Source organism: Phyllostomus hastatus, unplaced genomic scaffold (genome assembly GCF_019186645.2).
Source record: "Phyllostomus hastatus isolate PE091 unplaced genomic scaffold, TTU_PhHast_1.1 phas_contig_30, whole genome shotgun sequence".
NCBI lineage: Eukaryota > Metazoa > Chordata > Mammalia > Chiroptera > Phyllostomidae > Phyllostomus > Phyllostomus hastatus.
Window position 1 is genome coordinate 6,350,070 of NW_025333841.1, and position 26,556 is coordinate 6,376,625.

Sequence of the window (26,556 nt, forward strand, 5' to 3'; positions counted from 1 at the left end):
TTAGCTACAGGCTTCCAAGTTTTCACTCTTGGAATCAGTAAAAGAAAGGAAACCCAGACTCTTCAGTTTAGCTTTCACATTATCCATAAGCTCCTTGGAGGACTTCTGCAGTGGAAGCCAGGGTGGGCCCATTGGAATTCCAAGACACCAGAGTCGTGTTGGCTTTGTTTGGTGACATGCCAAAACCTAGTTTGACCACAAAGTTCATATATCTCTGAGCACAATACTCACAATTCAAGGCCAAAGAGAAGTCCTTCCATTGAGAAGCCTCCAATATTTGGTTTGTCTGTTTCCTGGGTAGTTAAAGATATAGCCCGTTGCTCCAGTTGCTCCCATTACAAGAGCACTCAGCAGTTGCTCACCCATCCCAAAAAGGAAAGCAAGCTGTCACTGGCAATTTTGATCGACATGCTGCCTGAAGTCTAAGAGATCTGTGTCACTAAATTTCAGTCCTTGGAAGGTAGGGATCTTCTCCTGAATCCCAAGCAACAACTCCTCAGCATGACTGCTCAAAACAATAAATGCCTCATTAATCTGCCCACCAGATATATTTATTTTATTTGGTACATATTCTTCAAGTCTTTACCTCTGATGGATAGGTATTTTTTAAATGAACAAGTTTTACGCATGGTTCTGTACTCCACTTTTAACATTTAACCTCTTACTGTTAGCATATTTTCAAGTCATTAAATTTTGTTGAAAGCATTTTGTTGGTTGTGTGCCATTCAAGCTGTACCATAATTCATTTAACCAGTCCCTTATTACTGGACATTTTTCTGCTTTCAGTTTTTGCTATATTATAAAGCCAATTATAAATAATTCTACCATAAATTCATTTGACTATTTTTGACTGATTATTTTCTTGTTATAAATTCCTAGTAGAATTACTGTTTTAAATATATGCACATGTTCAAGGCCCTTGACACCTATTGTCAAATATAACAGATTCTTGGTTGCATCTGTATATCAATCAATCATAATTGACTCTAATATACTTTATAATTGATTCTAACCAATACCAGGGATATCTTTTTTTTATATGACCATTGAATACAAGATAGATTAGGGTTATCTTAAGTACCATATTTTCTTCTTTATCTCTAGATCTATGTTTTAGGAATAAGGAAAGGATTGAGCCTCAACCTTACCAGCTCAGAAAAGGCTTGATGACCTCAGGATACCTGAGGTGGGACTGGATGGTGTCTTCAGCAATATATGGCTACCAGGAAGGAGGGCCTGTAGGATAGGCTGAGGGAGTTCTGCCTACTGGAAAAACTGTGCATAGATGCAACATTTGTGGGTATATTCCATTTGTGAGATTGGCATTCTTGAATACAAAAGAATGGTAAAAATAACTCAACATTTAGTCTCTTTCAGCTTAGATACTGAATTTAAAATTCTACTCATTTGAAGCTGTCATGACTTTCCCTACGTAATGCCCTTGCAACAACTCTATAAGGCAGTGGTCCCCAACCTTTTTGTCAACAGGGACTGGTTTTATGGAAGACAATTTTTCCATGGATGGGTGGGGGGAGTCAGGTGGTAATGGGAGTGAATCTTTACTCACTTGCCCACTACTCACCTCCTGCTGTGTGGCCCAGTTCCGGTACTTGTCTGTGGCCCAGCAGTTGGGGACCCCTGCTATAAGACACACAGATTAAGTGCTATTTTCCTCAATTTATAGAAGATCACAACAGTAGCAGTAGAAATTTATCAAGTGCATGCTATAAGACAGGCATTGTGCTAATACTTTGTATGCATTATTCTCTTTAATGCTTGAAAGAACCATATGAAATTGGTACCACATTTCATGGATAAAGCCATTATTGTGAACCAATGTCACCCGAGTAAATTCAATAAAAAAAGAAAAACAGCAATTTAAAATAACGTATTTAAAGCTGCAAATTTAGCAAGTGGCGGAAAAGAGATTCAAATGTACTTGGTTTCCAGAGAAATCTCAAGGGTGCTTAATTGCCTTGTTTAATGTCTGCCAGAGACTAAGCAGTTGAACTGGAACCATGTCTAGGTCTCAGTGTTCATTGATCTTTCCAGTAGTCCAACATTCCACTGTACATATTTGGAGGCAGTTGGCAATATCAGCCCTCATTTGAAGTGCCCAAACTTTGAAGAGTCTTTCAAGCACAGGCTAAGTTTGCTTAAAAACACAGGACAAATCATCGGCTTTGTTCCCAACACCTGTGCATGCCCCTGTGTGTGTTTGTACCTGTGGGGACCTGAAAATTCCCACAGGCACCTGTTTATTAATGAGTAAGTGGAGGAACTAAGAGATAAAATAACCTGTTGAAGGGGCATAGCTGGTAAAGGAAGTAGAGATCATAATGCCCCTTTCCCAGAGTTGTTGAGAGCATTATATGCATGTTGGAAAGTGCCTTTTATAAAGTAAGCATTTGGTAAATATTCATAAGTATTAATAATGACTATGATGATCATGATAATTATCATGTTACTATAATAGTGTAATCAGTTCTTCTGCCTCATTAATCCTTCTGTCCTCAAATGAAGACCCTCAGTGTCATTCCTTGTCTTACTGGATCAAATATTGCCTGACCGATTGGCAAATATCAATTCCATGGTATATGAAGAATGCCTCTTGGAAGCTGCTGTTTAGCTAGGGGAAGCTGGCTAACCTTGAGATCCTCAGACTTGTACCAAAACTACAGAAGCCTCTAAACAGAGACATTTTTTTTTCAATGTGTCAACCTCACACATATCTTTTATAAGCAGAGGCACTTCTACTTTTACACACTATACTTGAACATGATTCTGCTTCAACATGATAGGAAGCAACAAGCTACCCAATCCCTGCTATTTTAAGTTTTTTAATAGCAAAATCCTCTGAAAATCTAGAACACTTCTTACTATAGAATGTGCTGACACAGTGGAATGGAATTCAAAGGGACCTCATACCTAGTGTATTTCACCACCAACATGTTTTATTTATGCTCGCTTGACTGTATGAATGGGCAATTTTCCTTTCAGATGAAGAGGCATTCTAGTAACTGAACTATAATTTTCCAAGGAGAATTACTTGGCCCCTGTTTTGAAGGAAAAGGTCATTTTGGCTGAGAGAAATTAATATTTTCCTGGTGTGGTAGTCCCATTGACACTAAAATATATGGTGTGTAGATGCTAGCTTGATTTTTCTTACAAAGAGTGAATACAAATAGTGACACTATCTAGTCCTCCATTATCAAAGCCGTATATACTAGTGAGGCTAGAACCAGGCAGACATGGCTCTGGGTTGGAGTTCTGGCTATAACTGTACTGGAGATCACATCACTGCCATGTGCAGGAGCCTTCTCACTTGCAAATGGGGAAACAGAGCAAGCCTTGCCCCTCAAGGAAGCATAGTGAAGAATGTAGGTTTGTATCATTAGTCCTCCCCACACAACTGTGCTATGTATTGACATGGCCAGGGCCAGCCATCATCCTGAGAACAGGCAAGAGAATATGGCAGACACTATAAACCCATTCCTGCTACCAGAAATAAAATAAAATATAAAATAAATCAGTTAATGAAAAACTTGGTGTTTACTGTCAATTATGTGAACAAGTTGAGCACCTAAAATGTGCTGGGATATTGTAATAGATGTTTTACTAACAGTATTGCCAAACTTCAAAACAATTATGCAGGATAGGTACTATTATTCTTATACCCATTTTAAAGATGAGGAAACCAAGGTGCAGAGAAATTAAATAATTTTCCAAGGTCAGATGGTAGGAGTCAAGCTTGAAGTTGAGTTACAGAGCCTGTGTTCTGAACTACTAAGCCCAGTTTTTCATCAGCGTAAAAAACAGCCCTGGCTGGTGTGACTTAGTGGACTGAGTGTTGGCCTGTGAACCAAAGGGTCACTGGTTCAATTCCTAGTCAGGGTACATGCCTGGGTTGTGGGCCAGGTCCCCAGAAAGGGGTGTGCGAGAGGCAACCATGCATTAATGTTTCTCTCCCTCTCTTTCTCCTTCCCTTCCTCTCTTTCTAAAAATAAATAAAAATCTAAAATAAATAAAAAGACAGGTGCATTGCTGTGGACACCAGGGCAACATAGAAATTTTATAATATATTCATTAGAATACTTGTGTCTCAACCTGTGTGGGCCACTTAAAAAAAAAACACAATAGCAGCCTTTAAGGATAAATACTGTTATCACCACCATACAGATAAAGCAACTGAAGCACACAATAAGTTCCCCAAGGTCATCTAACATGTATGGCACAGAGCTGAGACTCAAACTACAGTTTGATTCTAAAGCACCAGCCTGCAAGGAGACTATGAAGATGAATAAAACAGGATGCTTGCTCATATGATTTTGTGTTCTAATAAGTGAGGAATGGACCTTGGACATGAATCACTAGAATTCAAAGTCCAATGTAATAAGTTCCATATGAGTAATAAAAGAAGAAGAAAGAGAAAGAGGGGAGAGAGAACATAGGAGGAAGAGGAAGGACAAAAGGGAAAATAGGAAAGAGATTGAGAAGTAATCCTGTAGAAGAGAGAAATTCCATTTCTGTTCATTATAGCTCTGAGATAGGCCAGTAAGCCAGGACAGGTGGAATGGGGAAACTGAGACAGATAGCTGAACAAAATGACTGAGCAATTTATAGTCAGATACAGAAGGTCTAGGCCTCAGTTTTATTTCAGCTCCAGGCCCAGAAAAGCAGCAAAACAAGGTGGGTGATGCCAGGACGAGCTGCAATGCCTAAAGACCCCTGCCCTGTCACTGACCAATCAGTGGAGACCATGAACCTGAAAGGGCACAGCTGGAGAACTCATGAATATTCTGCTGAAACCCTACCCTGAGACCTCCCCTAAGATTCTCACCTGCAAGAAAGAAAGAAAAGCTTAAAGACAAAAGGCCCAGCACTTGAGCTGTCCCTCTGGGAAGCAACATGCCATTCCCTTTCCCTTCTTCCTTTTCTTCTTCCCCCATAGGCACACATTCCCTAAACTCTAAGAGACCCCTAAGATTTGCAGTCAGAGGAGCAGTGGGCAGCTGCAGCTGGTCCCAGGTAACCCCCTGAATCCATCCCCAAGGCCACTTTTCTTTGACTTCCCAGTGAGCTAAGGCAGCCCAGCCTAGGCTGTCCTCTTGCTTCTTCTATGCCAAGTCCTTCCCTGTTTCACTGTCCCCAGCTTCAATAAACATACCCTCATAGTCCCCTGGACTTGTGTTGTGAAATCTTTCCTACACAGAAGTCCAGAACCCACCCACTACTGGCTAGCCCTAGGCAGACCCACTCAGGGCCAGGCCCATGTCCGGTAACAGCTGCATTGAAAAGGAGGCATTAAGTGCCTCCCTGAGGGATGGAAAAGAGTTGAATAGATAGTGCCTCCTTTCATTTAGATCCTGCTATATGCCAGGCATTGCACTAGGTTCTTTACATCCACTAAGATTGGGTCTCATAAGAACAATATCATTGTTTCCAGTGTGTATCTGAAGAAACAGAGACAAGGCAAAATGACGTAGCCAGATGTAAGTGAATGGCATATAGAGTCTTGGCCCAGGGATCATGAGTAGAGATGTTGTTGGAACAGAATTCACAGTGGTATTAGAAAGGAGTGTTGGGTCCAGATTGCAGGAGTTCTGGGACTGTATCCTGTTCACAATGGAGAGTCAGTCAAATTTCCTAAGAAGGCAGCGATGAGATAATTAGCAGGCTATTTTAGGAAGATCCTCAGGCATTGGTTTGCAAGGGTGAATTGAATGGCAGTAACTAGAGTGAGTAAAGGTGCTGTTTCTATACCCCAAGCACAGGACAGTAGGCACAAGCCTGGAGGCCTGAGTCTGAGGCTGAGCTCTGTCATTGATTAGCTGTGTGATCTTAGGCAAGACATTCTATCTCTCTTGACCCTCAGTTGTCTTAGCTGTAGATAAAGATGATAATACAATGTACTTGCCTCACAGGGATGCTGTGAGGAGTAAACAAGACAAAATATGTGAAATGCTCTGCTTAGTGCCTGGTTCTTAGTAATCATGGGAACCCCTATTTTGTTTCATGAAAAACTGCTACTAGCTTAGAGGCTATTAAAGTAATCCATGTATGAGGTAGTAAGGGCCCAGCCTAACATGGTGACTAGAGAGGACTGAAAGGCTGGAAATAATAGTAAGTATTAGTGACTCCTTCTTACATGGCTAGGCTGTTGAGAAAAAAATCTTACTTTAGCCATATTTAGAATACTCTGCTCTCAAATGCAAAACATCTGAAAATGAAAATTATCTGTCATGCATAGTGTAGTATTTGTATGGCTTTTGTTAGACTCAAAAACATTGACTCCAATTTTATTATATCTATCATTCTTTAAGCATTCAGTGTATTGATGTCATATCTAACCAACACCTTTTAAGATTAAGCAATGGATTTGATAATATATGAAAATGAGCCCTAAAATGGAAGATTGGATTTCATTTTTGCAACCTTTTGTTCTGTGATTCCAAAAGACTTGCCTTTTTATTATTTCCATCACGTTTTCTGAACTGACATTAATTTTATAGATATTAGCTCTGATATTTAATTAAAGGGAGGTTGTCTGTTCATGTAATTGCTGTCCAGGGTAATCAGTCACTTGTCTTAGGTAGCTAGAACTGAGTGTTTCCACCACAAACCTGTGTCAGGTATTTGATACATAAATCAGGCCCTGGAAAGAATAAGCTTAGGAATTTAATGTCTGGAACATGGCTTTGATTTCAATATTCAACCCACAATAAAAAAATTCTAAAATGCCAACCTCCAGCCCTTTCATATAATGAGTTTATTAGTTGATCATTAAACATACAGTATATGCCACAAAATTAATTTTATAGTAAAGTTGGCTAGAGCCTGGATAAATAGACGATTAATGTCTCCTCTGAGAACAGATCTATTATCATAATTGCTAACAAAAATACAATTCACGTGCATGCATAAGACAAAAATAGCACCTCCTTCTCTCTTAGGCATTTGATACAGAAGCAAAAAGCTCAATCTGTAAGATCTAGTAAGACTAATTCACTTCATTGTTTTCTTCTTCACCTTGAAATGGTAATCAAGTTTTTTTTTTTTTGTGGAGCTCTCCTATCTTGTTTGCATTTAATGCTGTAGCATTCTTTATTTGAAATCTAAAGCTTTTGTTTAACAATGGAATATATTATTAGGTAGATTTTGAATACCTAGTTGAAATAAAGAGACAACATATAAATTTCATTAGGAGACTTTAAAATCATAATTAACCTAATGATCAATCATTTATAATGTATCTATACATTGATAGGTTATATATTTCTGAATGTGATATAAGAGGAAAGAGATGTTGCATACTTTAATAACTCTTCCACTGCAGACAATAATATTGATGGATAAAATTTCACAAAAATAAACAAAAAAGACATAGCTAGTCTTGAATAAAAGACAAGCATCTCCCTGGATCAGATACAAAAAAAGAAAAACAAGTGTGAGCAGGGCTAAGTGTTGCTTAGCTCCTGCTCTAGTAATAGGAAATAATGACTAAGAAGTTAGGTCTTTCTGGAGAAGGCAGCTAACATGCTTCACACAGGAAGGGAGATCAGGACTAATTCAGTGCTTAAAATCAGAAACTGGGCATGGGGGACACAATATTTCACCTTGTTTCATGAAAGGAAGCTGCAGCTCTATCCTGTGTGACTTGGTTGGGCATTGTCCCACAAAGTGAAAGGGCATTGGTTCAATTCCCAGTCAGGGCACATGCCTGGATTACAGCCAGGTCCCTGTGTAGGGGCATGCAAGAGGCAACTGATTGATGTTTTTCTTCTACTTCCTCCCTCCCTTCCCCTCTCTCTAAAAATAAATAAATAAAATATTTTTTGAAAGAAGGAAGCTGTGAAATGTGACCTGAGACCATATCCCCTACAAGATATAGGCCTTAGAAAATGAGAGGACACAGATATAGCCTCATGGCTTAGGAATGAGCCAAGTTGTCCATTTGTTCTGTGAAAAGATCTACCAAATGTCCAACATAACCACTGGGCAGAAACTCCAAACTGAGTCTGTAAGACCTGGTTCCAGAATACAGACCTGTAAGGCTGAATGGAGACAACTATAAAGTTCGAGATTGGAGGGATAAAAATAGAAACAGAAAGAGAAAGAAAAGGCCCTATGCATATTACTTTTAAGAAGGCACTTGTACACAGAGTAAGTGTCTCCTTAAATTTTGTGCTTTAGCTGCCTAAGTCTCTTCACTAGGCTCTGCTAAGAATCAGTGAGTTCTTACAAATATAAATAAATGATCAATAAATGGAGGATTAGTGAGAGTGTTTCATTACAAAAGTGTTAATAAATGTGGAAGGAATAATAGAAAATAATCATTTGGCAATAATTGTCAATGCTTGCTAAAACTATTGGGTTACATTTTGATGAGTAATGATATATTTACCATATTTTTTGGACTATAAGATGTACTTTCTGCCCCCCCCCAAAATTTGGGAGGAACAATGGTTGTTAATGCTTCTGTTGAGTTCTGTTTATATTTACATTGGTAAAATATTATGTTATTTATGTTATTAAATATTTTACCACATTTTTTGCTTCAAAAATTTTTTCTCCTCCTTTAAAACGTAGGTGTGCCAAAAAATAAGGTACATAGTTTCACAGGCTCTTGTCTATAACATACTTATTAATAACAAAGGGGAAAATAAGAACTTTACAGTGGGGAAACCCATATTTTCTTGTGATGAGAAATTTTAACATCTACTTTCTTAGCAGCTTTCAAATATGCCATACTTGCAATATTTTTAACTGCACTCACCATGCTGTACATTATATCCTCATGATTTATTCATTTTATAATTGAAAATTTGTACCTTTTGACCCCCTTTACCCATCTCACCCATCCCCACTACCCACCTATGGTTTTTGTTTTCACATATAAATGAGATCCTACAGTATTTGTCTTTCTCTGTCTGACTTATTTCACTTAGGATAATGCCCTCAATTTCTAATCATGTTGTTGCAAATGATAAGATTTCATTCTTTTGTATGGCACTCTGAATACTATTCCATTGTGTGTGTGTGTGTGTGTGTGCGCGCGCGCCACATTTTCTTTATCCATTCCTCTGTCAGTGTATACTTCAGTTGTTTACATGTCTATCACAATACTAAAATGAACATGAAGTTTGTATAGTTAGTGAGTTAGTGTCTGCATTTTCTTTGGATACATACCCAGAAGTAGGATTGCTGGATCATGTGATAGTTCTATTTTTAATATTTTGAGGAACATCCATACTGTTTTCCACAGTGGCTGCACCAATCTGCATTCCTACCGACAGTGCACATAGGTTCCTTTTTCTCCACATTCCTGATAACACTTGTTATTTCTCGTCTTTCTGAAAGGAGCCATCCAAACAGGTGTCAGGTGATATCTCATTGTGGTTTTGGTTCTTATTTCTCTGATGTTTAGTGATGTTAAATTTTTTTCATGTACATGTTGGGTATCTGTATCTCTTCTTTGGAAAAATGTTTTGTCAGGTCCTCTGCCTATTTTTTAATCAGATTGGTTTTTGCCAATGAGTTGTATGGATTCTTTATATATTTTGGATGTTAGCATTTTATCAGGTATTAGATTTACAAATATTTCTTTGTTCAGTAAGTTGCCTTTTAATTTTGTTGATTGGTTCCTTTGCTGGGCAAAAACTTTTTTGTTTGATATAGTCCCAATTGTTTATCTTTATTTTGTTGCCTTTGCTTTTGGTGTCAAATCCAATAATCATCACCAAGACATGTCAAAGACCTTACTACCTATGTTTTATCCTAGGAGTTTTATGGTTTTGGGTCTTACATTCTTGTCCATTTTGAGCTAACTTTGTATATGGTGTAAGATAGTGGTCTAGTACCTTTCTTTTGCATCAGGATATCCAGTTTCTCCAGCACCATTTATTGAAGAAATTGCCATTTCTCCATTGTATATTCATGGTTCCTTTATCATAAATTATGTAAGGGTTTATTTCTAGGCTCTTTATTCTGATTTAAGTGTCTCTTATTATGTCAATAGCATACTGTTTTAATTACTATAGCTTTATAATATAGTTTGAAATCAGGGCACAGCATGATGCCTCCGGCTTTGTTCATTCTTCTCAAGATTGCTTTGGCTACTCAGGGTATTTTGTGGTCCTATATGAATTTTAGGTTTGTTTGTTCTATTTCTGTGAAAAATGCCATTGGAATTTTTGATAGGGATTATGTTAAATCTGTAGATTGTTTTGGGCAGTATGGACGTTTTTACAATATTAATTCTTCCATCTATAAGCATGGTATATCTTTATATTTATTTGTATCTTCTTCAATTTCTTTCATCAATGTCTTTTACTTTTCATTGTATAGGTCTTATGACTGTGTAAGTCACCCAACTTCTCTAAGTCTATGACAGTAAAGGTTAGTATGGTTTAGCAACACTGGCCAGTAATCCATCCTCTGAATCAACAAGCAGACCTGATGTTATTTCAGTTACATTTGCTGAAATGCTTAGAGAGGCCTGCCCTCTCTCTAATGGGTAGAGAGATCTGGGGTATGGAATTTTTCTCTGTGAACCAGAGTCACAGGAATGATACTCAGCTTCAGATACCTGAAGCCAAACTTAAAATTTCCTAGATTCTTGTTTTGGAATCATGTACACATATGCATGCATGATGTATACACATGTCCTTTTGATTTGTTTGTTTGATTTTTTCACTTCATCAAACCCAGAGTCCTTTGCTACTTTATTCTCCTTACTCGCTGCTGAGACATTTAGACATAGATATTCTTTTTCTACTGGGGAGGAAAAAGCCTGATGGTATTCCCCTTGATGAGGTTCTGACTGGAGCAGTGAGTAGCAATCACTCACCCAGGGGAGAAGGAAGCAAGTTTTGGTGCTGTAGAACACTGAATCCTATAAATGGGTCTGAAGGATGTTGCCAGTCTTTGACAATGTTTTATGTCTGTATTTAAATGAGAAAAAATAAAGACAAGGTCATGAGTTTTTCAAAGAGCTAAAAGGATTTAACATAATGACGTGTCCTCTATTTTGAGATTATGCCCATCTAGTATTTTAGAGGATAAAGTGTTTTTTGAGATTGTTGCGGTAGCTTTTACAAATGCTTTCACTTAGCAACTAAACTTTGGAAATCCTACATATGTTCCCAAAATGTTTGTGGAAAATATTATTGTTTTATGAAAATGTATTATTGTTTCTATGAAATCTAAAAATCTAGGGACCCCTGATTCATATTGACAAAGATGAAAGGATTTTCAACATTGAGCTCCCCATATCGATTTTATGGATAAGTCAACTGAGAGACTTAAACTCACATAGAAATTTGGTAAGAGGACAAGGTCTAGAACTGCATGACTTGATATCCAGGCTACTGAGCCTTCCTATCTTCTGCCCTGCTATTCCAAATGGAAAGAGGGACTGATGAAAACCTCCCTTGACCTCACTATGTAACAAATTTTTACCATGTACTGTTGGTTTCCTGTTTGGTTTTAAGTTCAGGAACTAAAAGAACAGCCAAAATCCCAATGGGAAATGATGACAACTAAGTTCCCTGTCCCCTAATCATTAACCCTGTTGGAATGGGGGTGGGCAATAAAATGGTCACAAAGTTTTGCATACTTGCTCACTGTTGAGTCAGAGTTGCTTACTTAGAGAATTAATTTCTGATTAGCTGTTAGTCCAGCCAGGTTAGAAAATTGGATGGAGAAAAATAAGCATTCACATAGATTATTCAGATCATTAACTAGTAATGGCTTATAGAAATGTGTCAGTGCTGTTACAGAGGGGGAAACTGGAGGTTTCTGAGCTCTCCCTAAAGCAAGAGACAATACAATTGGCTTCTGGTGTGGGGAAGCCAATGGGGGTGGAACCAGTTCAAAATTGGGCATTTGGGTAGCTCATACCTAGAATTCTAACTGCAGTGCCAGGATTAGAGGAACCCTTACTCTAATCATGTAGAGGCACTGCTTTGGGAAAACATCTCTCTACATCTTGATTAAAGGAGGCCTGACTTTGAATAGAAAGGGCTCTAAATGTCATGTTTTATAGTAGTGTATTCATTTCCTATGATTACTGTAACAAATCACCATGAACTTAGTGGGTTTAAACAATGAAAATTTATTATCTTATAGTTCTTCATGTCAGAAGTCCAAAGTGAGTCTCACTGGGCTAAAATCCAGGTGTCAGCAGGGCTACTTTCCTCCTGAAGTCTCTAAGGAGAATCCATTCCTTGCCTCTACAGCATCCAGAGGCCACTACATTTTTTTTTTGGTACCATGGTGGCACCACTTAGACTTCTGCTTTCACAGTCACATCACATTCTCTCTAACTTTCAGCCTCTTGCTTCTGTCTTATGAGGACTCTTGTAATTACATTGGTCCTACCAGGATAATTTGCCCATCTCAATATTCTTAACTTAGAACACATCTGCCAATTCTTTCGCCATGTAAAATAACATTCACAAGTTCCAGGGATAATGTAGATCTCTTGGGGGACATTTTTTAGCCTACCACAACTAATAAAACATTTTTTCCAAGTGAAGTCATGTGAGAAACCCTAATATATAAATTGCACCAAAGCAGAACAACTGTAATTAAAGTCTTATCCATTCAGCCTCTACTACTTCCAAACTGTGACAGTCAGAGAAGCACCCAAATGGAACCTTGTGGCTTGAGGACCAGTTTTAATACAACCGATTTATACCTGGAGGGAGGATATCATTTGAAAACACCTCAGTCAACACATCCTCAATAGTCATTATATTCTTCAGTGAAACCAGATGCCTCTTAATGCTTGTCAATGAAGTCTATAGGACAAGAGACGTTGCTCATTTATCCCTGCATTACCAGAATCTGAGGTGCTCAATTTTTGTTAAATGAATGAGTGAATAATCAATTAATGGTGAATGAAAAATGCTTAGGCAGCATCTGTTTCCTGTTTCCCTGCTAACAATTACATGAATCAGACCTATATATCAGCATTATTGGAGAAAGATGAAAATGGAACTGTGCCACCTTGCTCTCTCTCCATATATCCTGTCCCAAACTATTTATGCACATGTATACACACTGAATTTAACTGCTTGTCATGAGTCTTAACAGAATGTGTCACTTTAAATCTTTATCATGGACATCTTATTTGCATATCATGGAAGTAAATAGTGGTATAATAAATATTTTTATCCACTTATTTCCCAGAACCTCATTTCTGAGGGCAAATCTAGAGATGGAACAAACAATGTTTAGAGATGAAGGTGCTTTGGTGCCCTAAAGGCTATCTAGAGCAGGCAACTTTACAGATGAGGGAACTAAGGCCTGGAGAAGAGAAGGGACTTATCCAGTAGCATAGAGCACATCTTATAAGATTGAAACTAGAACCCAAGTCTTATACTCCTGAGCAGAGTGTTCCTTCCATTGTTCCACAGTTGTGCAAAGCTGAACAATTCTATCAAGAAGAATTTTAGCACCCTGGTTGGTGTGGCTCAGTAGATTGAGCACTGGCCTGTGAACCAAAGGGTCCCATGTTTGTTTCCCAGTCAGGGCACATGCCTGGGTTGAGGGCCAGGTCCCCAGTAGGGGGAGTGTGAGAGGCAACCACACAGTGATGTTTCTTTCCTTCTCTCTCCCTCTCTTCCTCTCTCTAAAAATAAATAAATAAAATCTTTTTTTTTAAAAAAAGAAGAATTTTAGCTATAGAGATCACAAAAATGTGAGGTTTCAAGGATGGTACAATTGTCTCTCTTTTTAAAAATTGTTTTACTGTTGCTCAAGTACAGTTGTCTGCATTTACCCCTCACCACTCCCCACCCTCAGCCATCCCCACCTCCCTCCCCTGATCCCACCCCCCTTGGTTTTGTCCATGTGTCGTTTATAGTTGTTCCTGAAAACCCTTTCCCCCTTTCGCCTCATTATCCCCTCCCCTCTGGTTACTGTCAGATTGTTCTTAATTTCAATGTCTCTGTTTATATTTTGCTTGCTTGTTTTTTTATTTTTAATTTTATTTATTTATTTTTATGGGAGAACTATTTTTAATTTTTTGAGGAATCTCCATACAGTTTTCCACTGGTTATACCAGTTTATCATCCCACTATCAATGTGGAGGGTTATCTTTTCTCCACATCCTTACCGGACTTATTTGTTGATATTTTTGAATCCTCACCTAAGGGTATGTGTATCGATTTTAGAGAGAGAGTTTAGAAACATAGATGTTTCTAATCTCTGTTTGGAGAGAGAGAGAAAGAAACATTGATGTGAGAGAGAAACATTGATCAGTTGCCTCCTGAATGAGCCCTGACTGGGGATCAAACTGCAACCTAGGTAGATTCCACTTAAAGTTGAGATCACATGGTATTTGTCTTTCACCACCTGGTTTATTTCACTTAGCATAATGCTCTCCAGTTCCATCCATGCTGTCGCAAAAGGTAGGAACTTCCTTCTTTCTGCTGCATAGTGGATGGTACAATTATCTCTTTATCTCTGTAAACCTGAATTCGGCAAACTGGTGGCTCTCAAGAGAAATCCAACCCAAAGACCTGATGAAATTTGTCCCATAATTTTTAAAATTATTGATATATCTTTAAATAGAGCAGGCACACTCCAGCCCATCAGTGTCCCTTATGCTCCCTATTCTCTTCAATTTAGTTCATATAATTCATTTATGTTATATATTTGACCCTTGTAGATATTTGAGATTTTAATCCCTGATATAAACAATCTAAATGTACAAGTACTGTCAATGTTTGGGGTTACAAGCTCTATTTCTAAATGCTTTTTACACTGTAAGTAGCATAAACATTTATTTGACAGTCCATGTCTTGAAGACTGATGGTTCAGAAAATAATCACCATAGTTAACCCATATTTCATTCAATACATGAGAAGGGAGAGATGACAGAGCAGACCATATCTAGTCTTCCTCCAAGCCAATCATCACTCACTTCTCACCTGGACTTCTTCACAACAAGGTTTTGAAATTTTTAGGTATGACTCTAGTTGAAATTAGTCCTAGGTTGTATGTAACTGTGACTTAGGCAGTCTAACCTTATAGCATATAAAGAAGATGATTATAAAGCTAGTTATCATGTGAACTCTTGAGCATGAGGTAAATGTTAATAGTGAGGGCAGAACAGAACTCCAGTACCAGTGGGGAACTGGAATGATAATTAGGAATTATTTTGAGCACATACAATGTATAGTTCATTTGGAATATGAGTGCCCAAAGTCTCCTCTTAGATACACCAGGGAGCAGGTTCTAGGCAGCAGGGCTAAGACTAACCCTACCCTTGGTGGAGGTAGGGCTTCTGGTATCTTACCTTGTACATATTTTATAGGCTTTTCATACTTAAAGCCCAGAGTTGGGGCAAGTAAACTTTAACAATTACAACACTTTGGGGCACATTGTTGGCACCCAGTCAAAGCATGTTGATTGAAACAACTTATTGGAGATAATCCCAATCTACCCAGTAGAAATACAATTACTTCCAAGTTGTGGTTCTGAACTTGCACACCTAAAAACATTGAAACAACCTCAGAACTTTAAGTCTGGCATACCACATAGAATGTTTTTGGAAACTCTCATTTTATTTGGAAAATTATATATGATATTTGGCAAAGGATTAAAGTTTCCTGGGCTTTGAAGTAATTCTGAATCCTAAACAGTGAACTTTCAAAGCTTCAACTCCTCCATATAGCACTGATGGGATCTACAAACAAAAAGAGAACAGTATTTGAAAAGGAAAACAAGTACCAAATTTTGACATTAGATGCAATAAGGAGGATTCTTTCTCTATTTCAGCAATAGTCCTATCCCTTAGGAACACAACTCTAAGCAATGATATCTTAGGAGTAGGACTGAGCAAGAAAGCAGGGCAGAACATCTACCCGGCTCTGCCACTGATGTCATATGGCTGGGAGACTGCCCAAAGTACCTACTCCATGGAGATAGCATGTTGCATAAGTGATGGTGAAAGAAATACAGTTCACACCAGAAATGTCTCCTGGGAGACTTAGACATATAAGTTCCATGAAGACAAAAACTCTGCTTATGACATTCACTAACATATCCCTGTGACTTAGACTTAGACTATGTGTCTGACACAAAGTTGGTACTTATTGTGGCTCCCAAAGGCCCAATAAATAGCACTTTATTTAATCAAAAAAGTAAAACAATACATATGGGTTTTAAATCACACTTTATTATTTTTGGAGCTCAGGCTAGACAACCTGGTTTAACAAGGAAGGAAAATGTGTTTTTTAAATGAACTGTAAAAATTAGACAGACTTACCCACCATTTAAATATAACTAGCACTACATCAGAAATCGAGTGCAATGGAAGTCTGACTACTATGGAATTAAAGAAACCACATCCATCCACACTGTTAGGATGGGTGGAGATATGGCATGGGCTGGTCCTTCATACACATGTGATGGATAAAAATTGGGGAGGGATATCTCGGGAGCAAAGAGTCCCAGTCCTACACCAGGCCCCCTAGTCCAGGGTTCCAGTGCCAGGAATATAAGTCCCTATAACTTCTAGCTGCAAAAACCAATAGGAATTGAGTCACCGGAAGAAATACTAAAGTTCCAAGAAGTTCCCCTAAAAAAACCCACACATGGATTTACTCAGACTTATTCCCTTTGAGCTCCAGCACCAGGGTAGCAGCTTGAGAGGCACTAGTGGCATACAGGAATGAACTGAAATGTGTGGCACCAAGATGAGAACTAGAGAACAGTTTTCTCCCAGACAGAAAGGCAGACAGAGACCATTGTCCCTTTTCTGAACCCTCCTACCACAGAGTCATAGAGCCATCAGGCTGGTGGCATATCTGAGACTCTATCAACTGGCTAACATTGTTAGCCCTGCCCTGGAGATACTCTGAGGCTTCATCCCACCCAACTTACAGCTGTTAACAATGGATTTTTCATATGAATCACTGGTCTTGGCTGATGCTTCACAGCTTCCTAAATCCTCTCAAACAAGCAACAACCAGTCTCTGTGATACCCCAGGCCCCATACCTCTTACTAAGTGGCCCCAGGCCCAGCACTAGCAGCAGCCAGCCTAAATTCACAGCCTGACTTTGCCTAGGAATCTCCAAGCCTAGCACAACTAGCAGGCACCTCAGATAGTTTTATAGCTCATGCAGGGTAGCCCCAGGCAGAACACAGGTGGGGACTGACCTTGGCATGCACCACCTGGGAAACCACAAGGCCTGCACACCCAGTGCACAGCTACAGACCATGCTGTAGCACCATCACCCTGACCCTGCACAACTGATCCTACAGGCAGGGTGGAGGTTGGTGGTTTGTGGTCACAGCCAGTCCTTGCAGCTGACTGGCTTGGGTAATACTTCCCATTGACATGCCAGTGGTAACCAAGGCTCAACTACAAGAGGAGGGTGTACTTAGCCCATGCAAAGGGTGCACCTTGAGTACCCAGCTTGGGTGATAGCGGAGGCTGAGCCACTCGACCCTACAGGATACCTACTACATTACTCCCTGCTACTAATACAAGGTGTCATAGAACCTCTACCTAATACAGAGAAACAAACACAGGGAGGCTACCAAAATGAGGAGACAAAGAAATATGGCCTAAATAAAAGAACGAAATAAAACTCTAAAAAAGAACTAAACAAAATGGAGATAAGCAATCTATCAGATGCAGAGTTCAAAACACAGGTTATAAGGATGTCAAGGAAATTAGTGAGGACCTCAACATCATAAAAACGATCCAGTCAGAAACAAAGGATACACTAACTGAAATAAAGAACAATTTACAGGGAAACAAAAGAGTGAATAAAACCTAGAATTAAATCAATGGTTTGGAACATAAGAAAGCAAACAACAACCAATCAGAACAACAAGAAGAAAAAAGAATCCAAAAAAATTAGGAGACTGTAAGCAGCCTGTTGGGCAATTTCAAGCATTCCAACATTCACATCATGGGGGTGCCAGAAAGAGAAGAGAAAGAGCAAGAAATTGGAAATCTATTTAAAAAAATAATGAAGGAAGACCTCCCTAATTTGGTGAAGGAAATAAACATGCCAAGTCCAGGAAGCACAGAGAGTCCCAAACAAGATGGAAGCCCAGAGAGTCTCAAACTAAGAGGCCCACTCCAAGACATGTCATAATTAAAATGCCAACGGTTAAAGATAAAGAGAGATTACTAAAAACAGCAAGGGGAAAGCAGATAATTACCTACAAAGGAGTTCCCATAAGACTTTTCTCAAAAGAAACTTTGCCGGCTAGAAGAGATCAGCAAGAAATATTCACAGTCATGAAAGCTGGGACCTACAGCCAAATTAGCTCTGCCGAGCAAAGTTATCATTTAGAATTGAAGGGCAAATAGAGAGCTTCCCAGACAAGAAAAAACTGAAGGAGTTCATTATTACCAAATCATTAATATATGAAATGTTAAATAGACTTATTTAAGAAAAAGAAGAAGATCAAATCTATGAACAATATAATGGCAATAAATACCTATCTATGAACAATTGAATCTAAAAACGAATTAAGCAAACAAGAAGAACAGACACAGAATTATGGATACAGAGAATGTTTTGATGGTTGCCAGATGGGAGGGGATTGTAGGGGAATGGTGAAGAGGTAAGGGGATTAAGAGGTACAAATAGGTAGTTACAGAATAGCCACAGGGATGTAAAGTACAGTATAGGAAATGGAGTAACCAAAGAACTTATACGCATGACCCATGGACATGAGCAAGGGCATGGAGATTGCCTGAGGAAGTGAGGTGTGCTGGGTGGAGGGGGGCAAAGGAGAAAAATTGGGACAATTGTAATAGCATAATCAATAAAATATAATTTATCCCTGGATGGTGTGGCTCAGTGGTTGGAGTGCTAACCTGCAAACCAAAGGTTCACCAGTTCAATCTCCAGTCAGGGCACATGCCTGGGTTGCAGGCCAGGTCCCCAGTAGGGGGCATGTGAGAGGCAACTACGCATTGATGTTTCTCTCTCTCTCCCTTCCCCTTTTTCTAAAAATAAATGAAAATATATATATATAATTTAAAAACAGACAAAATATGACTTTAAGCAAATGGAGTTAATAGGGAGTGTCTATGGGATGATCTAGGGCTTATGGAAGTTCTTGACCTCTATGTATTTGCACGAACCCCATAGGAAGAACTCTATGTTTAACAATAAAGCTCTGTGTTCTAACTTTCCCTTCCCTTGTCTTCTTTTTCCTTCTATAAATACCCTTCCATCTTGGCACATAGACCAGAGTGTGCAAGTGGCTGCCATGTGTGCATGCACTGGGTTGCAGCCCTTTCATTTTCTTGAATAAATATTTGTTGGTGACAAAAGTACATACATACATACATGCAACACTAGAAGAACAGAATAGAACATTTGCTTCCATGAGTACAATTGCTCCCAAGAGAAAACAGGACTGAATTGAGTTAGGCATGTCCAGTAATACACCAAAATTTATCAATCAAATAAGAGTTCCTCACTTGCGGTGCTCAGTATATACTTTATGGAGGCATACATAAATGGTACCTGTGAAAAGTGGAATGTGAACTTGAAACACAACCTGTAGTGATCAGTGTAGCACAAACATGTATCTTTATATTTGCCTGAGGTACACTGGGAGAGCCACAGTGGGGTCCTTGTGTAAATAGCACTTTGGAGTCCATATCACATTTCTATAGCACCAGGCTTCAGATCATCTTATATGCAAATGAGATAAAGGCTGCCTCAACTTCTGCATAGAGAGTCACAGGCAAACATCTTTCACCCTAATATAAAATGAGTTCAACTAGGGGCAAGGGCAAAGTTTTACTGATGGATGCAGCTTGAATAAGAAGGATCAGCTTAAATTTTCACCAGTATCAAAATGGAACAAAATAGATTTATTAAGCCAAAGCAAGTTTCATGCTTTGTTTTCCTTTCTTTGTTTTGTAGAATACCTGTTAATGTCACTCTATTTCTAGCCGTGTATCTCATTGAACTAATCCAAGACAACAAAAAGAAGAACCAAGTGGCCTAATGCTCTCAGAAAGAAATCATCAGAAGGGAGCTACCTTGTTCCTGAAGACCTCTATGATTTAGAGCCATAGCCTTGGAAGATAAAACATTTGAATCATCTCCATATCCATAGTACTGAATTTAGTGATTGACAGTGATTGAAAAGAGTTGTGATCATGGCTGCCACACTTATGAGGTAATAAGACAAGCAGGTTTTGTTATGCAACAGCCGTTGCTGTTGCAGAACAGTCAGTAGGGTTCTACTGTTTGCTGTGTATAGGAGAACCTATGCAGTCATAAATTTGCTGAAGAAAAAGAAAAGGGGTGGTTTATTTAACGGCTATACAGTTTTGAAATAACTGGCAGGTTTCTGCTGCAGAGCCTCACTCCCTTTAAAACACCCAAATACAAATAATCCTGCCATACTCTGCCAGGCCAGACCAGCTCCAGAAAGTGCTTGGAATCCCTTTTCCCATTTTAAAGTAATGTCCTTTGGGAAATGCAGGTGGCTATAGCATGCTCATCCAGGCTGCTTGGCAGGTTCCCAGTCACAGTTAGGCTCCAGGTGTTTCTCACAAGTCTGTGGGCACCTGGCTGGGTAGGGCACCAGCCAGTGCTGCAGCCAATTTCTGTGCAGAAAGAGCACTGGAAATGTTCCCAGACCATGTGGTCTCCAGAGCCCAGTGGTATCTGGAACTCAGGCCCTCTGTGGTGGACTAGAGTAGTGAGAGGAGGGGAGAGGCTGAATGTTTCACAGCACATTCCATTTTAAAGACTCTGTCCAGAAATCCATGCACAATGGAGTGTGTGGCATTGCAGTCTATGTTTACCAAAGTCCACCATGTTTGTCAGCTCCCCAGGGTCTTTAACCCTCTTCTGGCCACCATTTTGCAGAATGGGGCAGAAGTTTCCTGACTGTGCACAGGTGCACAAGTATCTTGGCCTGTGGTGGGGCACCTGGCCCCCACAGCTCATTTAGGCTCTGTACAAGCTCTCTGTGGCTGGGTCACAAGCTCACCAGTTGTTTACCCTTCCCTGAGGTAAGGAAGCCTAATTCACAGGCTGTAGCTTCAAACCACTGCTTCAGGCTTTCTCTCCGCCCTGTTGAGGGAAGGTACTGGTTCTGGCACCAATACTGGTGTCCCCTCCTCTGCTTCCCAGTGATCTGGCCCAACCTACCCTGTTACAGTTTTGCATTGACACATTTTCCTTTCAGGAAAGTTGTAGGCAAAAATATCAATGCAATCACTAATGTGCATGGATAGGTATGTGACCCAAAGTACTGGGCTTAGCTATCAAAGCACAGTTAACAATATTACCATATGTTAATGGTAATCATCCACATTTAACCTAACTCTGCTTCTGCTCACAGAGTTTGATTAAAACATCCTTGTTAACTTACTATAAATGATATCTGAGATTTAAATCCTTCCTAGGTCCAAGACTTGTATTAACAGCTTAATAATCTCGAGTTTTCTTTGTGTCACAATCATCGGTGTTCTCTTAACCCTGCTTGAGCTTTAGAAAGAATTAAAGGGATAGACTTAATTCTGGTATTGATAGGTGGTTATTAATTAAACATTTATTGAGAGCCTACACTGTTTTCTTTAAGCCCTTCACATACACTATCTGCCAAGTTGATGGTATTCTCTCAATTTCCCAAGTGAAGAATCATCTCATTAAAGAGGTGAAATCACTTGACCAAGTTCCACAGAGAATAAGTAGTGGAGCTGGGATTCACACCCAGGTCTGTTGAGCTGCCAAGGTCCATAGACTCTTTCTAATAATATTCTCAACTGTTTATAGCTGCCTTTCTAGCTGATCTCCAGATCAGAGGAACCACTCCTTCTTCATGAGATGTTTACTATGTTTCTTCTCCCTGTTGAAACAGAAAGAGGAGCTGGCCAATCACACTAGGATAGGCCCCTTAATGGTAAGGATTGCTCACTGATTTCCTTTTTGGGGAAGAACTGAATGGTTCTCTTTGTGTTATCTGCTCCTTTTTCTGGAAACTAGCGTAACATCACTAAAATATGTTCTAGGGCTTCCTCCAGTAACTACTGGAACTAACAAATGGCCTTGTTGGACAGAGCTCCCAGTCACAAATGGAGGCTTATACCTCAACAGAACCTTTATAGATGTTTTAATTTAATCATTGGCAAAATTTTTAAGCAGAGATTTCAAGCAGTTTCATCCAAACCTCAAATCATCGTGGATTTAGACTGCTGTCTCCACAGATAGGCATTAAAGTCAAGACCTGTGGGTCTGGGAGCACTGACCACGAAACTTCCCCATCCCAATTTTGAAGGTCAGAAGGCAAGGGAATGGGAGAGTAGGAGTGTTATGATTCCTCAGTCTCTGAATTGAAATGTCCCAAAAGATTGTTTTCTTAGGACATTCTTCCACACATGGGCACTCAGAAAACAGATAAGGAGAAGGGAACATCTGGGAAATATGAGAGCTTAGAATTTATTCAGTGGATTCCAGGATCCTGGTGGAGGCAGTTGGCACATTCCCTAGAGTGACCTTCCATTCCAGCTGACTCAAAATAAATCATCTAATAGAGGGTGACTCTCATGTAACAACACTGGAGAGTTCCTGTAACTCTAGTACAAGTTGGTGTTTTGATTTTTGTAAACAGAAATCTTATACAAATGATTTCTCATTAAAGAAGCCTTGTGATGAATCTTTTTGTAAACTGAAGAGACCTTTTGTAATGCAAATAAGCTCCCTCTAATCTATCTGTATTGTTTCTGAGTTTTGTGTAAAGGATTTTCTTGGAGGATATATTAGTAATGCCCCAAATCACAAATATATTGCTTATTTATAAGCTTCTAATTTTAGAACACAGCCCATCTAGAAATTCATATCCCATTGTTTCTCTTTATTGTTAATAAGTCTTGCAAAATACTGACTTTGTTTTACAGCCATTTAGCTTTGGAAACTTTGCAGGAGATTTTCAAAACTAACAAGGATAAAAATCAAGCAGATCTTGGAATAAAAGAGAAGCCAGGTGTCAAATATTATGATAATGGCGTCAAGATCTTTGTTTTTGCTTTAATTTTTGTTTTTCCTTTGCAAAATAAAGTAGGTGACCTTATGCATTCCAAATAAGGCAGAAGACTTTTCTCTATTTTCAGTTATTAAACTGGAGTTAGGGCACTGAAGTCACTAAACAGAAATCAGTCAAAACCAAAAAGTTTTGTCTTAAAAAATACCTCCAACCTTTGATGGGTGTTGGGGACTAGTTTCTTAGTTGGCTAATTTGCATGCTACACTCCTGGAGTTCCATCTGGATATCTGAGACATAAACAAGAAGTTAGAGAAACCCACTGAGATTTAGGGTATAGTTCTCTGAAAAAGAAAGCACCAATTTTGAAGTGGGATTGGAAGGATAGTAGGTTTGGGCCACAACATTGGTCACTCCAATTGAGTAGAGATCTGTTTTATTGATCATCAGCAACAACAGAGTAAGAGGAAGTTTATAATGAAATATATGTGTCTTTTCCTGAGGTGACATTGCAAGTGGGCTGGCAATACCAATGTTCTTGGCCTCTTTCTTAAAGAGGGAGCTTCCCAGAAGATAACTGGAAGTAACAAGGACATAAACCAGCAATCCTCAGGAGAACCAGGGAGACCAAGAAGTGAGAAACAACACTCCTAGAAGCAAATTGTTATCCATGTTCAAAGACTAAACTCCAGAAAAGGGAATGGAGACCAAGTAGATTGTTGGGAGGACATAGTGTCAAATAGTAATTGGCTTTAAATTTATTTGTGAATTGAGCTAGAGTTGATGGTACGAAGTGCCCAGGTGACTGAGAAGGTACATTCCTCAAATTGTGGGACCTGGGGCTCAGAACATTGGGCAAAATTCCTGAAGGAGCCTCCATAATCTGTGCCACAAGTAAACATTACAGGACATATGCACATCACATTTGGTCTTATCTTCATTACCTGTAACAACATGGTATTTTTGAGATACCAAACTAGGTAGATAATATTCAATTAAATTCCTAATAAATTTCAACATAACTAGAGAGTAAGAGGGAACCATTTTGTTCTGTGACTAGTTCAGTAACTAGTCACTGATGACATCTTTGAAATTAAACTCGATGAGAATTCTCAAAGGATATGTTAATAGATGAATTTGTACATTAAGTCAATTCACCCTTAATTGTGCTCTGCTTTCCTATATAAGAAAACAACTAATTTTGAAACAAATTGAATTGTGATCCTGTATTTGGTTTATTTAATTATGAATTTCTTTGTTTTAAAAAAAACTGTCCATTTCTTAATAACACCTGCATTCTCAAATTTCCTGCCTGAACAGATTCATCTGCCATCCTAGTAATCCAGCCTTGCACTTGAATTTTTATCTCTCCATACAGAGGTGAGGAAGGTGGTTGGGAAGCAACTGGAAAGGAAGGTACCTATAGTACTAAGAAATCAGATGGGGTGGCAGGAGTCTAACAGTATTTTGCTTTGAATAATTTGCTCATTCACTTATGTATATATGTGATTAAAGTAGCCCCAAACCACATTTTATATTATAGGATTGAAAATGACTATCATTGCTGAGCCCTTCAAAAGTAATTGTAGGAATAAATGGTGGCTAATGCACAATTAGCCCTTGATAAAAAGCAAACAACATGGAGACAGCGTGAGGACCAGATTAGTGATAAATGGTGGTTAGAAAAATGATACTTGGAGCCCCAATCAGCTGGGAGTTACCCAAGAGACCTGAAGAACTGGATTAACTGTACTGGGGGAGGTCCTGCTCAGTCACCAGAGTGTTCCTCAACACATGGGTGGAACTGGGAAGAACTTGGAGTTGGATTCTGCAACTTAATGATTGGTACCTGAAGAATACCTCTCAGCTAAAGGGGCAAGGGGGAGGATGAGCACTGCATCTTCATCTTCATCAATTACCTCTTTATGTCACTGCATGTAATGGGTATTTTTCAGTCCTTGTCTTACTTGACATGTGTCCCGGCAGCTATTGTTGATTGCTCCCTCCTTGAAGCACATACTTGTCTGGCTTTCATTCTGGCTTGTTCTTCTCAGTCTCCTCAGTTTATCCTCTGCATGACCTTTCAATGTTATTTATGAGAGTTCTGTAGCGAGTCCTCCTTTGCGTTCACTTTCTACTCCCCCAGGTGAAGTCCTTCTCTCCTTGGCTTCAAGAATCACCTTGGTACTGAACTGACAGAATTCAGATTTTTATCTCCTTTCCACTGAGCTTCAGGTCTATATAAGCAACTGCCCACTGCCATGCCTCCAAGGCACCTCAGTTCAAGACATCTCAAAATGAGCTCACTATCATGTCACCCCAGTCATACCTGTACTTCTTTCTGTATTTACCATTCAGTGAACAGCTCCCATCATCCACCCCACATGCAAGCCTGAAAACAGAGTCATCCTTCACACCTCCCTCACCCTCACACTCCACATCCAGTTCATCATCAAGTCTTTTCAGTTACTCTGACATCTGTCTCAAATTAACTCACTTTCTCATTTCTTACCACTCTCCTACTCCAAGCTGCTCCAGCATCTCTCACTGGACAATAGCATTGAAACAGGTCTCTGCATGCCCCCCTCTGGCCTGCCTTCCCCCAACCCATTCTTCACACAGCAGCCAGATCTTTCAAAAACATAAGTCATATCTTGTCACTCTCTGGTCTAAAATTCATCAACAGCTCCCCTACTGCCCGTGAAAGAAAGTCTAAACTCCTTATCGTGGACAAAAGGCCCATTAACCTCATCACCTGATTTTATCCCATTCTTCCCTTTGCCAATTACACCTAAACTCACTAGCCATCTCTCAGCTCTTTTAAAGTTGCCATGTGCTTTCCTTTCTTGGGGTCTTCCTTAATGTTTCCTTTGCCTCTAATCATTTCTTCCATCTAACATCTGGCCTCCTACTGCCTCTGCCTAGATTACTGCATCCTTCAGAGCTCAGACCAAACATTAGTTCCTCAGGGGAAACTTATGCGATCCTCCAAACTGAATCAAGCCCCCATTATCTGCCCCCTTAGCAACCTGTTCCTTTTCTTTCCAACACCTAGACAGCAAGCAAGTGATTACAATAACAAGTATATAATGACAATTATGCAGTCCTCTTCACGAGATTGTAAGAACCATATGGTTTGCGGCAGTGTCTGTTTTTTGAGTTACCAATACATTTCTAACACTGAGCATAGGACTTGGCACAAAATATGTACTCAGTTCGTAGTGGTTAAATAAATAAGTGAATAGCCATAATCACCTTCTTATTGTTATTTCTTGCTCAATCAAGTGGTTTTTCTGATAACTAAGGGCAGAGACTGTATCCATCTTGCTTATCACTGTAGTCTCAGTGCCTAGCTCAGTGCCTGGCAAAAAAGTGAGTCTGGGATGGGAGTAAAAGGCAGAAAACTGTACTTGAACAACAATTAAAATAAAAAAAAGTAATGAGTCTGGTTCAAGTGTCAGCACTGGCCTTACCTCAGGGACACTGAGCAAGGCAGCTGTGGGAACCTGGTGCTGAATGCCAAGCATATGGGAGGCATACTCAGTATTTGCAGCAGGAGAAGCCAT

General features: G+C 39.3%; 1 pseudogene; it reads right to left on the minus strand.

Annotated features, from left to right (window-relative positions):
• Window positions 1–26,556, minus strand: LOC123819062 (annotated as a pseudogene).